Below are 15,895 nucleotides of genomic sequence, written 5' to 3' on the forward strand. Positions count from 1 at the left end.
TATTATGTTAAACTTCTGATAGCAAGTTGCAGAAGGAGGAAGAGCTTAGAAGTGAATTGTATTTTTTCAGATTTAAGATTTGATCTCAAAGCGAAACACTACAAACATATACTTCCTAACTCTATAAACCAATCACCTGGACAAATAAATGGGCCTCCATTTAATTTTTTACGCGCATCCATAAAATGAGCGTCCTGCACTTTTAAACACTTTACCAAACTGATATAATTAGTATCTCACACTGTAAAATATCACTATAGTATGATTCTTCTGTCATGCTTGGTCACAAGTTAACCCTATTCTGCTTTCTTCTCTCTGATTAAAACTGGCAACACAGATCAGCCTGCGAGTCAGTACCAAGTCTTATCCCCTGTCTCAAATGACATCTTCACTGATTCTAGGAGAAATTCTGTCCTTTTTGCTGGATCTGACAAAAAAGGAGACAAAAGAGGTAGCAAAGGGAATTCCTTCCCCCAGCACCGACAGATTCTTTAAAACAAAATGCACTAAAAAGACTGCGTCGAATTGTCCACTGGTTATACTTTCTAGAATTTTCTGCTCAGGAGATAATCATAAATGAAGAAAAAAGATTTAGTACAGGATATTAAACACATAACAGAAAATATACAATATATCTTAGTATATTGGCCAGATGCTTCGGGGGATAGGAAAATAATACATTTGCAATTGTTCCTCATTTGAAGATGACTGGATCATTAATTCTCCAGTATATAAATTAGTAATTTATAATGTTGATCAGACAATAACAGTTCTGCCATTCATTTTAATCCCAGCAAAGAACAGAGTTGATAAACATTTGTCATAGGTAAGAAGGTAACTTGTTACCGCAGTCAGTGTGTGGCTTTGAGGTTCTTCCATTTATCTGCTCAGCTCACATATGCTTATGTTTTCAAAATAAATCTCCAGGATACAGTGCAACGTGCCTACAATAAGTAAACTGAGAACATTCTCGAGTGACAGGCAAGAGGTGCTGCTATGTCTTGAGCTTTACAATGCCTTGAACTTGTTTTTCCAAACATTATATGTACAGATTTTTCTGCCAGCCATGAAAAACCCTCTTCCAAAGCTACACTGACCCTATCCCCCACCTCTTCGTCCGTTACATTGATAACTGTACTGGCGCTGCCTCGCGCTCCCACAAGGAGCGTGAACAATTCATCCAGTTCACTAACACCTTCCACCCCAACCTTAAGTTCACCTGGACAATCTCTGATACCTTTCTCTCCTTCCTGGACCTCTCTGTCTCCATCTCTGGCATCCACCTGGAAACCTATATCCATTTCAAGCCCACCGACTCCCACAGCTATCTAGAATACACGTCCTCTCACCCACCTTCCTGCAAAAAGGCCATCCCCAATTCCCAATTCCTTCGCCTCTGCCGCATCTGCTCCCGAGATGAGGCATTCCACTCCTGGACATCGCAGATGTCCTCATTTTTCAAGGACCCGCAACATCCCCTCCACAGTGGTTGAAAATGCCCTCGACCGTGTCTCTCGCATTTCCTGCAACTCATCCCTCACACAGCCTATCCGCAATAACAACCAAAACAAAATCCCCCTCATCCTCACGTATCACCCCACCAACCTCCAAATCTAACACATCATCCTCCGACACTCGCGCCATCTGAAATCTGACCCCAATGCCAAAGGCAATGTTCCCTCCCCATCGTTATCTGCTTTCTGGAGGAACCACTCTCTCCGTGACTCCCTTGTCTGTTCCACACTCCCCTCCAGCCCCACCACACCCAGCACTTTTCCCTGCAACCGCAGGAAGTGCTACACCTGCCCCTACACCTCCTCCCTTACCCCCATCCCAGGCTATAAGAAGACCTTCCACATCAAACAGATGTTCACCTGCAAGTCTGCTAATGTGGTATACTGTATCTGCTGTTCCCGTTGTGGCCTCCTCTACATTGGGGAAACCTAGCAGAGGCTTGGGGACAACTTTGTGGAACACCTATGCTCAGTTTGCAACAAACAACTATACCTCTCAGTTGCGGACCATTTCAATGCCCCCTCCCACTCTTCGGACGACATGTCCATCCTGGGCCTCCTGCAGTGTCACAATGATGCCACACGAAAGATGCAGGATCAGCATCTCGTATTTCGCTTGGGAACCCTGCAGCCCAACGGTATCAATGTGGACTTCACAAGCTTCAAAATCTCCCCTCCCCTGACCACATCCCAAAACCAGCCGAGCTCGACCTTGCCTCCCTAACCATTCCTCCCAACTCAAGCCCCATCCTCATCTCCTACTCACTAACCTCATTCTGCCTCCTTGACTTGTCAGTCTTCACTGGGCCGACCTATCCCCTCCCTAACCCCCCACCTACACTCACCTTTACTGGCTCCACCCCCGCCTCTTTGACCTATCTGTCACCTCTCCACCTATCTTCTCCTTTATCCATCTTCCATCCACCTCCCCCTGTCTCCCTATTTATTTCAGAATCCCCTTCCCCTCCCCCATTTCTGAAGAAGGGTCTTGACCCGTAACGTCAAGCTTTCCTGCTCCTCTGATGCTGCTTGGTCTGCTGTGTTCATCCAGCTCTACACCTTGTTATCTCTGATTCTCCAGCATCGGCAGTTCCTACTATCTCTATAATAATGGCTGCTGCTTTCCAAATGAATGGAGAATGTGCATCACATACTTTATCCTCTTGCATCTGAATACCAATTTGACAGTCATTCAGTGCAACTTTTGTTTTGTCTCAATATACCCTGTGTCGGATGGGGCTCTTGTGCTGGTAGTGACCCTGTCTTGGGCCAGGAGGCCTGAGTCCAAGTCCCACTTGCTCCAGACGTGTCATAGCATGGCTGATCAGGTCAGTCATAAATACCCACCCTCTATTGGTACTTTAATATCTGCTGTATATTTATCATGACAGTTGTTCATATTCTGGTCATAAAACATCCCAATCTGACCTACTCCCATTTGACAGCATTTGGCCTATATCACTCTACACCCCTCCCATTGATATACCTATCCAAATGCCTTTTAAATGTTATTATTTTACCCCGCTTCACCACTTCCTCTGGCAACTTGATCGATACAAATCTTTCCCATCTCACTTTAGACCTATGCCTTCTAGTTTTGGACTGCCCAACCCTAGTAAAAAGATCTTGGCTATTTCACCCTATTCATGCTCCTTATGATTTTATAAACCTCTATTGAAACAGCTGCTTTCTACTTACACTGCCCCTCATGATCATATACACCTCTATCAGGTTACCCCTCAACCTTCTCTGCTCCAAGGGAAACAACCTGAGCTGATCTATCCCCTCTTCATCACTGAAATACTCCATCCCAGGCAACATCCTGTTGAAGCTGCTTTGCATCCCCTCCAATGCAATCATATCCTCCTTATTATGTGGTGACCAGAACAGCACACAGTGCTCTGGGATGTGGTCAAACCAAAGTTTTGTTCAGCTCCAACATAACCTCCCTGCTCTTATATTCCATGCCACTACAGTTAAACATAAGTTCCCGTATGCCTTCTTAACCACACTATTAACCTGTCCTGTCACCTGCGGGTGTCTCTGGACAAGCACACCAAGATCTCTCTGCTCCTCTAAGCTTCCTAGTATCCTGCCATTCATTCAGTCCTCCCTTGTCTTGTTCCTTACTCTACAGTGCATCACCTCCCATTTATCAATATTAAATTCCATCTGCCACTGATCTGCCCATTGGCAAACTAATGTCTACATCGCTAAGTGTGAAGTATCTTGTTTTGCATAAGAAAAGCAAAGTGGTCAAAACAAAACACAGAAAGCAAAAATGTAAGTGGGATAAAAGAGCAAAGACTTTCCAAAGCAGACAGATTGTGCACAGCTGTCAACCAGCACCTCCTGAAGTGGCAGTCCTATCCTCATCCGCGGTCTCGTTCCATCATGCTTTGGCTGTAAGAAGTGTATTCTGTCCTTCTTTATAAGGAGAGGTTTCAAGGTAGAGGTATAAAGCAGTCTACCAGAATGCCTACAGTAAGCAGTTTTTAAGGCCTTGATTTTTTTTATATTGGAACAATAGAAGCAGCCTGAATGGGTGTGGTCAAGCTCGCACAGAACCAGGAATTTCAGTTCAGATTTTTTTAGTTTTTTAGTCACAGTAGTTGTTGCTGGGATCTCAGCAGGGTTGGATGCTGCAGTAAATCACTCCCAGCTGCTACACTTTCTCCAAGTTTTCTTGATGTTTTTCCAACTGGGCGACTGGATTTGGACGTGAGACAATTTAGGGAGAGGCAGCTCATACATTTATTTCACTGACAGCTTCTTCTGTCATGACCTACCACGAACTTCATTTCTGGCTGCTTTGGCTGCTAACATTTAAACAATTATGAACAAGTTCACATGTTGGGTAAATGGATCAACAGTCTGAAGCTTTCTGTATCTTAATACAACAGTGTGCTTCTGTTTTCTTCACCTTCATAATAGGTGATTCTTTCTCCAATCTTTTCATTCAATTTTCCTTCACAATTTGGCAAGGGTATAAGAGGACATCTTTTATTCTGTCTAAAGTTGCATTCTCTCATAAAAAGGAAGCGATTGGGATTTATTCCACCCACGAGGGAAATCATTTAAACTGACCATTTATTCTCTTCTGCCCTAACAACTGGAAAATGTTTGAACAATATTTCCTGTTGGTTTATTATTTCAGCTGAGAATGGTTTTATCAACCATTCAACACTGTGGTTGACAATATCTGTAATTTCTGATCCTCTACTCACTGGCTAACATGGCTCAACAAAGTTGTTAACATGACTATGATTTCCTTGCAGAGTTCTTTTTAGGCCCTGTGTGGAGGTGCTAGTCAAGGTATGAAAAGCTAAACTTCACTTTTTTTTAAAAAGTTGTTGGGAATACAATCTTCTTCTGCCTTCCCCATTCCCACCATTTTTGTTGGGAAGGGTTTGATTATAAAATTCACACCTCTCTTCCTGGACTAGGGTCACCACATAGGGGCCATAGATAAACTATGTTACCTCCAACATGCTTTTTGTGTGGATTGGAGGCACTTGCTTAAAAAAAAAACACCTCCTTAGAAAGTTTGTGACCACTGGTTGAGGAGTCAAGAATGTTCTAATAGGTAAGTGCAAAATTTTTTCGGCACCTTCAAATGTCACGATTTAATACTGTACTCCGATGCGTTTTTAATGCAGGTATTCATCATTGAAATCTATCCTCCAGGGTCAGGTTGACCCTTACAGTGACCCACTAGGTGTTGTCATGCATTCCACCACTGGTTCCTAATCTTCCCAGAATTGAGCCATACTTCAAACAAGACAAACAACTCCACGGCACAGCCACTATTTTCAGCTGACTTGATTGCTCATAAATAGCACATTTATTTTTGTTATGGCCTTATGGGAGAGGTAGTGCATTCAAAAAGTTAAAGAAGCCAAAGCATTCATGTTTCAAACCCGATGGCAAAAGAAACCATCACTTTTGAATGCGAGTGCAAATATTTTCAAAATCTGCTCAATGCGACTATACCTGACTATTCACGAACAACTAATCAGATCAAAATGTAGAGCAGATCACAATGCATTTTACCAGATTAGTTAAAGACCCGGGCCTGCCCTATGTTCATAGTAGTGGGAGCCTACACGTGGAGAGCACTGAAGCCTTGTAAATGTTTAGTAAGCAGAGGCGCCTGGCATTAGCAGACAATATTTTCAATAAGAGACACCTAGGCTGCAGAGGAGAGTGGAAACATGGGCCAGCCTCAGTGCTCAGACAAAGTGGCACTGTTTCCTGAACATTTCGCTGCACACTTTTCATCTTGCCATAGCGTACTGTTTGAAAATAACAGTATTACAGTACTATTTCCAATGGAGAAAAAAAAATGATCATAATGCATTAAAAACATAAAGGATGTCCTTTCAGCCTCTTCTGTTATGTTTGAGTTGTAATTGTAATTGACTGACAGCCTTTAAAAAAATCTCTGCAGCTGCTCCCTTCCATTTATTGTCAGGCATTTTGCAATGAAATGGAAATGTCAAGCAATGTAGCTGGCTGCTTTTTTGATGACAGCTGTAGCCATTTCCAATACTTTGCCGGAGTTCAAAAACAATGAATGGCTTCATCTCAGCAGGTGATCTATTGATCTACGGATGACTGAAATGTTTAAGCAGCTGTAATAAAGGAATGTCTTTGATGTGGCTCCCACTTGTGATAATGCTGTCACTTTAAGAGGTTATTTTGTTCTTTTTTTTGAATAGAGAGTTTGTGAGGCAGAGGTGCCCAGCTGTCTCTGAGAAAGCAAACAATTTGTGAGGCCTTGGGGTTCTTTTCAAGTTGCAACAATGGAAGCAACTTGCTTGTGCTCAACTCTCACAGACAGGCTTTCTAGTATTTTTTAGTTTTTAGGTTTAGTTTTGAGAAGAAGCTTTTGGGGTCTCAAAAAAAATCCGAAGTTTCAGTTAATATCCCCTGGATACTACTTTCTCTCAATTTTCTCTCAGTGATTTTTCCTCCTGGATTGGAGAACTGCATGTGAGAATCTGTCTGAATTTGCCTGATTGTCAACAGGTGCATTTATGGGATGTTATTATTTCGGAACAGGAAATTAGTAATCGTTGCTCTATCTATTATTCAGTTAAGTTTTCCAACAGTTAAGTTGTTCTAAATTTCTCTTTCTTATGTTCATGTTTTAAATAGATCAGTCATCGCATCCGGAACATGCACTTCACACCTACCTCTAAAATAAGAAAAAAGCTAGGGTCGAGGCTACCTTTTGAGCAGCTCTGGTTTGATCCATAACACACTTCTCTACAAAACCAATAAATACCTAAAAGATGACGTTTATGCCTTCCAGTATCAATGGAAGTGTTTGAATTCAGGATATTAGGAAATAAAGTTAAAGCTCTAAACATGATTAAAGATAATTCCCATTGCTAAGACATGGCCACTGAGCACTGTGCATAATATATGGTAAGTGAGTAGCTTGGAGAATGTAGAGATAGACTACCAGACTACATGGGAGACTCCAAAGGGGTATAGCATGGCATGGAATGAATAGAGAGGTGATGTGTCATAAGATGCTATATGTGGGACAACAGAGGTTACATGGATGACCTGAAGTTCCATCAGGCAGCAAAGATCGCCTGATGGCACATGGGAATGCGTGGGCAGGTAGGGTTTACAGATCCTTTAAACAACGTTGAACAATGCTGGAAGCCCACCTTCCCACTGCAGCTCACATGCTTAATGTGAGAAGACAGAAATCTAAGACACAGCCACATCTGGGCCACATCTGCATTTCAGAACACACAAAGTCAGGAAAATGCAAGAGGCTCTGGACTCTGCTGTGAGGGTCCTGTGGACAGTAATTAAGGTTCGGAAAATCTTCCTTGTCATGTGCACTCAACTTCCATCATGCCTGACTTTACAGCAGCTGCATCTGAATATGCTTCAATCCAAGGACATGACACACATATAACCTGAAATAGGCAAATTAAGTCCAATGTTGGTGGCTTTGTGTCTGCATAGAGTCTGCAAATTCTCCCTTACGTCCAGGTGCTCCAGTTCCTTCCCACAGTCTAAAGATGTGCAGGTCAGGGTGCATTGGCCGTGCTAAATTGCCCAGACTGTCCAGGGCTGTGTAAGTGAGGTGCATTAGTCATGGGGAAATGTGGGGTTACAGGGATAGGATAACGGGATGAGAATGGGTGGGATGCTCTTCGGAGAGTTGTGTGGACTTATTGGGCCAAATTGCCTGTTTCCACACTGTAGGGATTCTATGGATTTATTGAAACAAGTTTGAGAATGCATTATTTCACCATATACAGTGGGGAATTGATAGGGAGGGAGGAAACTGGTCTTTCTAGCTTTGCAAATTCCTAAAGCTTGTTTTCTCAATGTGATGAAACTCGATGTTGAAGTCTAGCTGACTCTTTATTTAAGTAATTAGCTTGTACTATTCTTTCATACAGTTTTTTTCTCAACATTTTTAGAAGTTTTACTGGAGTCTTCATTTTACGAGCATACAATTTCCCAAAGATTTTGCAATTCATTCTGCAGTTCAAATAGTAGCTAATGAAGCTGAGGCTGTTTCTATGATACTGTAAAAACTAGATGAGGTGAGCTAATTTTTCAGATTGCAATATCTTCAGGTTCCAAGTCACCTCATTTTGGGATATATTTGCTCCAGAACAAATATAGATTGAAAGCACTCACAGACAGCATCATCTTAATGAAGTTGCATCTGAAAGACAAGTTTATCTTAAATCACTGAAGCAGAAACCATGGCGATTTTTTTAAAGATTCAATCATGAGCTGTGAGAATCACGGGCTTGACCAACACTTATTATCCATCCCCAATTGCTGTGGAGGAGAAGAGTTCCAGAATTTTGACCCAGAGACTGTGATGGTTCCAAGTCAAGATGGTGAGTGGCTTGTGTGGTGCTGATCTGCTGCTCTTGTCCTTCAAGGAGACAAAGGTCATGGGCTCGAAAACTGCTACTGAATGACCCACTGCAGGAGGTACTGCAGAAAAAGAAGCACTGTTACCATTCTGCACTAGTGGTGAATGGATTGAATTTTGAATCCAGTGGACAAACTACCAGTCAAGCAGTCTACTTTGCACTGATGGCATTGAGGGCCATGAATGTTGTTGGAGCTGCAGCTATTCAAGCAAATGGAGATTATTCAGTCACACTTCTGATTTATAAATAGTAAACAGGCATTGGAAGCAGAATGGAAGTTACTTGCTTCTGAATTCTCAATCTCTGACTTGCTCTTGTTGACACAGTATGTATCTGGCTGGTCCAGTTCAGTTTCGGCTCAGTGGTAACTCCACGAAGTTCTCGGTGAGGTATTCAGTGATGACAATATCCTTCAAAGTCTAAAGGCAATGATTAGATTTGTGTTTGTTAAAGGCAGTCACCAATTAGTATCTGCATGCTACAAACGTTACCTGCCGTTTGTCAGCACCAACCTATTTGTGCAGGTCTTTTGCATTTGGACATAGACTGCTTTAGCATCTGATGAAATTGAGAATGTTGCAGAATGTTACACAGTCATCAACAAACATAAATCAGCCCTCACATTATAATGGAGAGAAGGTCATTGATGGAGCAGCTGATTTGGGTTGGGCCTGGAACACTACGTTATGGAATTCCTGCAGAAATGACCTGGAGTTGAGATGAATGACCTCCAACAAGGACAAACTTTTTTTTGTGCTTGGTGTGATTCAACCGACAGGGGACTTTGCTACGTGATTTCTATTGATTCCAGATTAGCAAGAGCCAACCTCTGTCAAATGCTGCCTTGATGTAAAAGACAGTCATTCTGATGTCCACCTCTGGATTTTAACTTTTTCTTGTTTGGACCAAGGGTATAATGAGGTCAGCAATCCAGTGACCCTCAAAGAATTCCAATAACTATTATTAAGCAAGTTAACTCTTTTGCAAGTTCTATTTAGCAACATTGTTGACAACTCCTTCCATCACATTGCTAATGATTTAAGAGTAGACTGAGTGAGGTTATTAACTAGATTGAATTTGTCCTGCATTTTAATGCTAGGACATAACTAGGCAATTTTCCACAACATGCCATCTATAATGCTACCAACTGGCTGCTCTCATAGCTATGAAGATCACTGCTGTATTAAAATTCCAATGCCATGGGGTCATTCCAAACTGACACTAAGGTCATCAGCCAGAGAAACATGGTCTAAATTTTATTTTTGGAAAGAGCAATTTGAAAAATTGTATTGGCAAGGGATAAACCTTTATTATGGTTCAAATAGAAAACAGTTTGTGGGGGGAATAAAAGCACGGACCTTTAGGCTTAAGAATCTTTGTGTAATTGATACAAAAAAAAGACATGTTGTCAAAGCCTTTCATCTTGCATTCATTACAACAATTTGCATGAAATGACAGAAGAAAGGAAAAACAGCATTAATGCTGTGTGAGAAGTGAGTGTTTATTGTTTGGTAGATTGCTAGAGGCAATACTACAGAAAATATACCAGTTAATGATAACTATTGTCAACAGGAAAACATTGTTTAGATTTCAAATAAGGCAGATTGACTAGGACTTGACAAGGTATTTCCCTGAGAAATGAATCAGAGAATGACTATCACTTACTTTATTATGATGAAACAAATGTAATATATGTATGTGCTTCCCATCTGCAATGAGCACAACCTTGTGCACTAACATACATAGGTTCCAGTGCAGCAAACATGTCACACTGCACTCCCAACTGAATCCTAAATTGCTCGTCGGTGTAAGAATTATACTACAAATGACATCCAATTATTGAATCATATTATTGAAATTCATATACCATATTACACAGTTATTGAATGGCAGAACATCTTTTCAGCAATACCACAACATCTTGTTGGTCATAAACACTATTTGTGTTGCAGCAACATAGCAGTGGCTTGAAAATCTAGTTCCACCTGTGGCTCAAACCTTGGCGATATCTACTCTTCCATGGTAACTGGTCGAACACTGAGCACAAGAATAAATCATAGAGTTATACAGCATGGAATCATTCCCTCCATCTATCTCGTTCATGCTGACCACGTTTCCCAAACTAAACTAATCCTACTTGCCTGCATCTGGCCCATTCCCTCTAAACCTTTCCTTTTCAGGTATCTGCCCAAATGTCTTTTAAATGTTGTAACTGTATCTGGATTTGCTGCGTCCTCTGGCAGTTAATTCCACATCCAAACCACCCTCTCTGTGTGGAAAAAGTTGCCCCCTCAGGTCTTTTTTTTAAATCTTCCCCCTCTCATCTTAAACTAATGGCGTCCGGTTTCGAACTCCCCCACCCTGGAGAAAAGACCTTTGCTGTTCACGTTATCTAAGCCCTGCATGATTTTATAAACGACTAGGAGGTCAGCCCTCAACTTCCTACACTCTAGGGAAGAAAAGCCCCAGCCTGTCCAGACTTACCTTATAAAACTTAAACCCTCCAGACCCAGCAACACCCTGGTAATTTTTTTTCTGAACCCCTCTCCAATTTAGTAATATCCTTCCTATAGCAACACAACCAGAACTATACAGAGTGCTGTAAAACAGGCCTCGCCAATGTCCTGTACAATGTCAACATGACATCCCAACTTTGATACTCAATGGTCTGAGCAATGAAGGAAAGCATGCTAAACACCTTTTCAATCATCCTGTCTACCTGCAACACAACGTTCAAAGACCTATGCACCTGAACCCTTAGGTCTCTCTGTTTGACAACACTACACAGGCCTTTGCATGGTTGGGATGTCCTGAGGGTCAGTGTGGACTTGTTGGGCCGAAAAGCCTGTTTCCACATTGTAGGGGTTCTATGATACACTATGATAACTGTCTAAATCTTGCCCTTGTTCATTTTACCAAAATGCAATACTCATAGTTATCCAAGTTAAATGCCATCTGCCATTCCTCAGTCCATTGGCCCAATTGATTAAGATCTCTTTGTAATTTTAGGTAACTTTCTTCACTGTCCACTGTCACTAAGTTCAGTGTCATCTACAAAATTATTAACCATGCCTCCAAATTTCTCACCCAAATTGTTTATATAAATAACAAACAGTGGACCCAGCACCAATCTTGCAGAATACCACTGGTCACAGGCCTCCAGGCTAAAAAAAAAACCCTCGACCACCACTGTGTCTCCTACCTTCAAGCCAATTTTTTATCCAACTGGCAAACTCTCCCCGAATCCCACGTGATCTAACTTCACTAATCAGGCTACCATGCAGAACTTTGTCAAAGGCTTTACTAAAGACTACATAGACAAATGTCTACTGCCCTGCCGTCAATCCTTTTTGGTTACATCCTCAAAAAACTCAATCAAGTTTGTAAGTTATCATTTTCCATGCACAAAGCCACACCGACTATCCCTGACTGATCCTTGCCTCTCAAATTGTATGTAAATCCTATTTCTCAGAATCCCTTCCAACAATTTCACCACCACCAATGTCAGACTCAAGTCTATAGTTCCCTGGCTTCTCCTCACAGCCTTTCGCAGAGGTACATTAGCCAACCGCCTTTCCTTCAGCACCTCATCCACAACCAAAACCAATTCAAATATCTCTGCAAGAGGCCCCACAATTTCTTCCTGAACTCCTCATAAGGTCTAGGGATACTCTATATCAAATCCTGGAAATTTATCCAGCTATATGCTTTTTTAAGACCTCCAGCCTCTTCTCTACTACAATATGGACTGTTTTCAAAGCATTAATATATATTTCCCCTGAGTTCCCTGGACTCCATGTCTTACTTCACCATAGAAATTGATGGAAAATATTTGTTTAGTATCACTCCCATAGAATCATAGAATCCCTACAGTGTGGTAACAGGCCATTCGGCCCAACAAGTCCACACCACGTCTCCAAAGACCATCCCACCCAGGCCCAATACTCCTTCACTTCCCTTGTCTAACCCACCTAACCTAGACATCCCTAAGCACGATGGGCAATTTCGCATAGCCAATCCACCTAGCCTGCACATCTTTTCGACTGTGGGAGGAAACTGGAGCACTCAGAGGAAACCCATGCAGATACACAGAGAATGTGCAAACTCCACACAGGTAGTTGCCTGAGGCTGGAATCGAACCCAGGTCCTTGGTGCTGTGAGGCAGCAGTGCTAAACACTGAGCCACCGTGCCACCCATTTCCTGTGGGTCCACATATAGATGGTCTCTTTTATCTTCAAGGGTCCCTAATCACTCCCTAGTTTCTATTTTGCTCTTAAATGCAGTTTTGGAAATTCTTTGGATTATCCCTGACCTTATTTGCCGAAAATATCTCATGTCCCTTTTTTGCCCTCCTGATTTCCCTCTTAAGAATGCACCTACATCTGTTATATTCTTCAAGAGATCCACTTGATCCAAGTTGTTTATATCTAACATATGCCTCCTTCTTATTCTTGACCAGAGCATCAATATCTTTACTCATCCATTGTTCCCAACGACTACCAGTCTTAACCTTCTGTCAAACAGGAATGTAATGTCGCTGAACTCTCGTTATCTCACTTTGGAAAGCCTCCCAATTGCCAGTCATCCCATTACCTGTGAATAGTCCACTTCAATCAAATTTCGAAAGTCTCCATCTCACACTGTTAAGATTGGCCTTATGCCAATTAAGAACTTAACTTTTATACAAGGCCTATCCTTTCCCATAACTATTTTAAATCTAATAGAAGTATAATCACTGGTCCCAAAGTGCTCCCTCACTAAAACGTCAGTCACTTGCCCTGCCACATTTCCCAAGAGAAGATCACATTTTGCTCGATCTCTCGTAAGTACATCTACATATTGGTAAAAAAAATTATCTTGAATACACTTAACAAATTCCTCACCATCCAAACTATGGCAGTCCCAGTCTATGCACATTTGCAAAGTTAAAATCCCCTACTATTGCAACTCTACTACTCTTACATACATCTGAGATCTCTCTGCATATTTGCTCCTCAGTATCCCACTAACAAATGGAGGCCTACAATACAATCCCAACAAGATCCCATTTAACACACACAAGAAAATTCTTACATGCTGCTGCTGATTCAAATGTAGCAAACGTATTATCTGAATATTAGAAATATGCAGAGAGTAGAAAGCTGGGTGTCATCCATTGAAAATGCATTTCTCATGGAGCTCTCAGGTTTTTACACGGTGACATTCAAACTGATTTCGAATGTACGAGTTTGACTTCATCTGATCAATGAATACTGTTTGCTTGACATTAGTGGGTCTAGATCAGTATGATATAATGCTGAAGTCTGAAAATCTATAGCTTCCTTGAGTGGCGCATTAGTGAATAGACTAGCAATGTCACATAAGCACATGAACACTGCAATGCTAACTCTATGCAAGTCTCGTAATATCTCTGCAAATGTGAAATAATCCTCCACAAGTGTGGCAATTCAACTTTCATCAGAATATAATTGTGAACTCTGTTTCTTTCTCCACAAAAGCTGCCAGACCTGCTGAATTTCTCCAGCACTTCTAGTTTTTAAAGCATCTGCAGTACTTGTCTTTTGTACCAATTTACAATTGCCAAGTTTCCGATACAGTGTGGCATACTTGCCTGCGCTCGAAGCTGAATATATGAGAACACAGAGGGGATATGTACTCACACTACACCTGATTTAACACAACAAAGTAGATGACAAGATAACAAGGTGTAGAGCTGGATGAACACAGTGGGCCAAGCAGCATCTTAGGAGCAGGAAAGTTGACATTTCAGGCCTAGACCCTTCATCAGAAAAAAGTAGATGACAGTCATTTTCTGCTTCATACCTCAGGGGAATGCTGTGGCTAGAGTCCTCCTGCCTTAACAGGACAACCGTGACCACAACACCATATAACCTTTTCATGGCAACCTCTGCAAGACATAACAGATCTTTGACATGGATACTACCATCACATGTGGCAACACCACCCACCATAAGTGCAGCAGATACTCAGGTAACTAGGCCAACATTGTCTATGTCATAAGCTGCAGGAAAGGATGCCCCGAGGGATGGTATATTGGTGAAACCGTGCAGACGCTATGACAACAGATGAACAGACACTGTGTAACAATCCCCAGACAGGGGTGTTCCCTCCCAGCGGCAGAACAGTTCAGCGGTCAAACACATCCGGCCTTGGATCTTCAGGGTAAATGTCCTCCAAGCGGGTTTCAGGATACGCAATAACGCAGAGTCACCAAACAAGGCTGATAGCCAAGTATGCTACCCACGAGGACAGCCTCAACCTGAATCTTGGCTTCATATTGTACTACAGGTGACCAAACCCCACTATACACACTCACACCGTCTCTCTCCCACACACACACACACGTGTTCTCTCTCTCTCTCTCTCTCTCTCACACACACACACACACACACACACACACACACACACGTACGTGTGCGCACGCTCTTGCGCCCCCTCACAGACCAGCACTATTATTCCTGCCAATTATCCAGAAAGCAACCATATACTTTCATTCTGCAGAGGTTCACCTAACTACACGGTATGTACCAGCAAATTAACAATGCAGAACTTGCTGTATTTACAATCCCAACAGAATGCAACTATTACAAAGTTCTTGGGTCATTACATTTCTGTAAGAAACAGAATCAAAGCTGCATTGCTTAGATGATCCTGACAATCAGGTGCTCTGCAATCTAGCCAACATTTCCAAGCTCATTATACTTGCATGTGGCACTGTCTGCTGCCCATTGATGAGGCACGCTGCAGGCTGAGGGCAATACCCTGCAACAGCAAGAGAAGAAGCAAGGCAAGAACATGAAATAAAATGATGTCCAAATCTGTGGATTAGTATGAAACTCAGAGGCAATGATTTGCATTACTAAGCAGATCCTGTCACTGACTAATCTCAGCTTTCCTTCTGAACAGTGCTCAACCTCAAATGTGATATTGTGAAGCAATGCGCTGAAGGCACGGCAACTGGTATGAAAGCTTTCATTCTCTAGGGCAGTAACGACCTTGAATGTCTAGGTGTAAAGTATTGCAACTGCAGTAGCCGAAGTCAAATTAGATGAGTGGAGGCCTGTCACCAGCAGTGTTTCAAATGGATCGGCTCTGGGTCCTTTTTTGTTTGTCATTTAGACTAACGATTTGGATGAGAATAAAGAAAATACGGTTAGTAAGTTTGCAGGTGACACCAAAATTGGTGGCATAGTAGACAGTGAAAATGGATCTTGATGAAATGGTTCAATGGACTCAAAAATGGCAGATGGTGTTCAATCTGGATAAATGTGAGGTATTGCATTTGGTACAACAAACTTATACAATTAATGGTAGGGCCTTGGGTAGTGTTATAGATCAGAGGGACCTAGGGATTCTGGTCCATATTTCTTTGAAGTTTGTATCACAGGGTGGTTAAAAGGCATGTGGCATGCTTGCCTTCATTGCTCAGTCCT

The 15,895-nt window shown here is 42.0% G+C and overlaps 1 protein-coding gene across 1 annotated transcript in view; it reads right to left on the bottom strand.

Moving 5' to 3' along the window:
- The window catches only part of kcnt2 (potassium channel, subfamily T, member 2), a 702,110-nt gene that overhangs the window by 531,604 nt on the left and 154,611 nt on the right, over positions 1–15,895 (bottom strand). The window lies entirely within an intron of this gene.

The sequence above is a fragment of the Stegostoma tigrinum genome, chromosome 8 (assembly GCF_030684315.1).
Source record: "Stegostoma tigrinum isolate sSteTig4 chromosome 8, sSteTig4.hap1, whole genome shotgun sequence".
In the NCBI taxonomy this organism is placed as follows: Eukaryota; Metazoa; Chordata; class Chondrichthyes; order Orectolobiformes; family Stegostomatidae; genus Stegostoma; species Stegostoma tigrinum.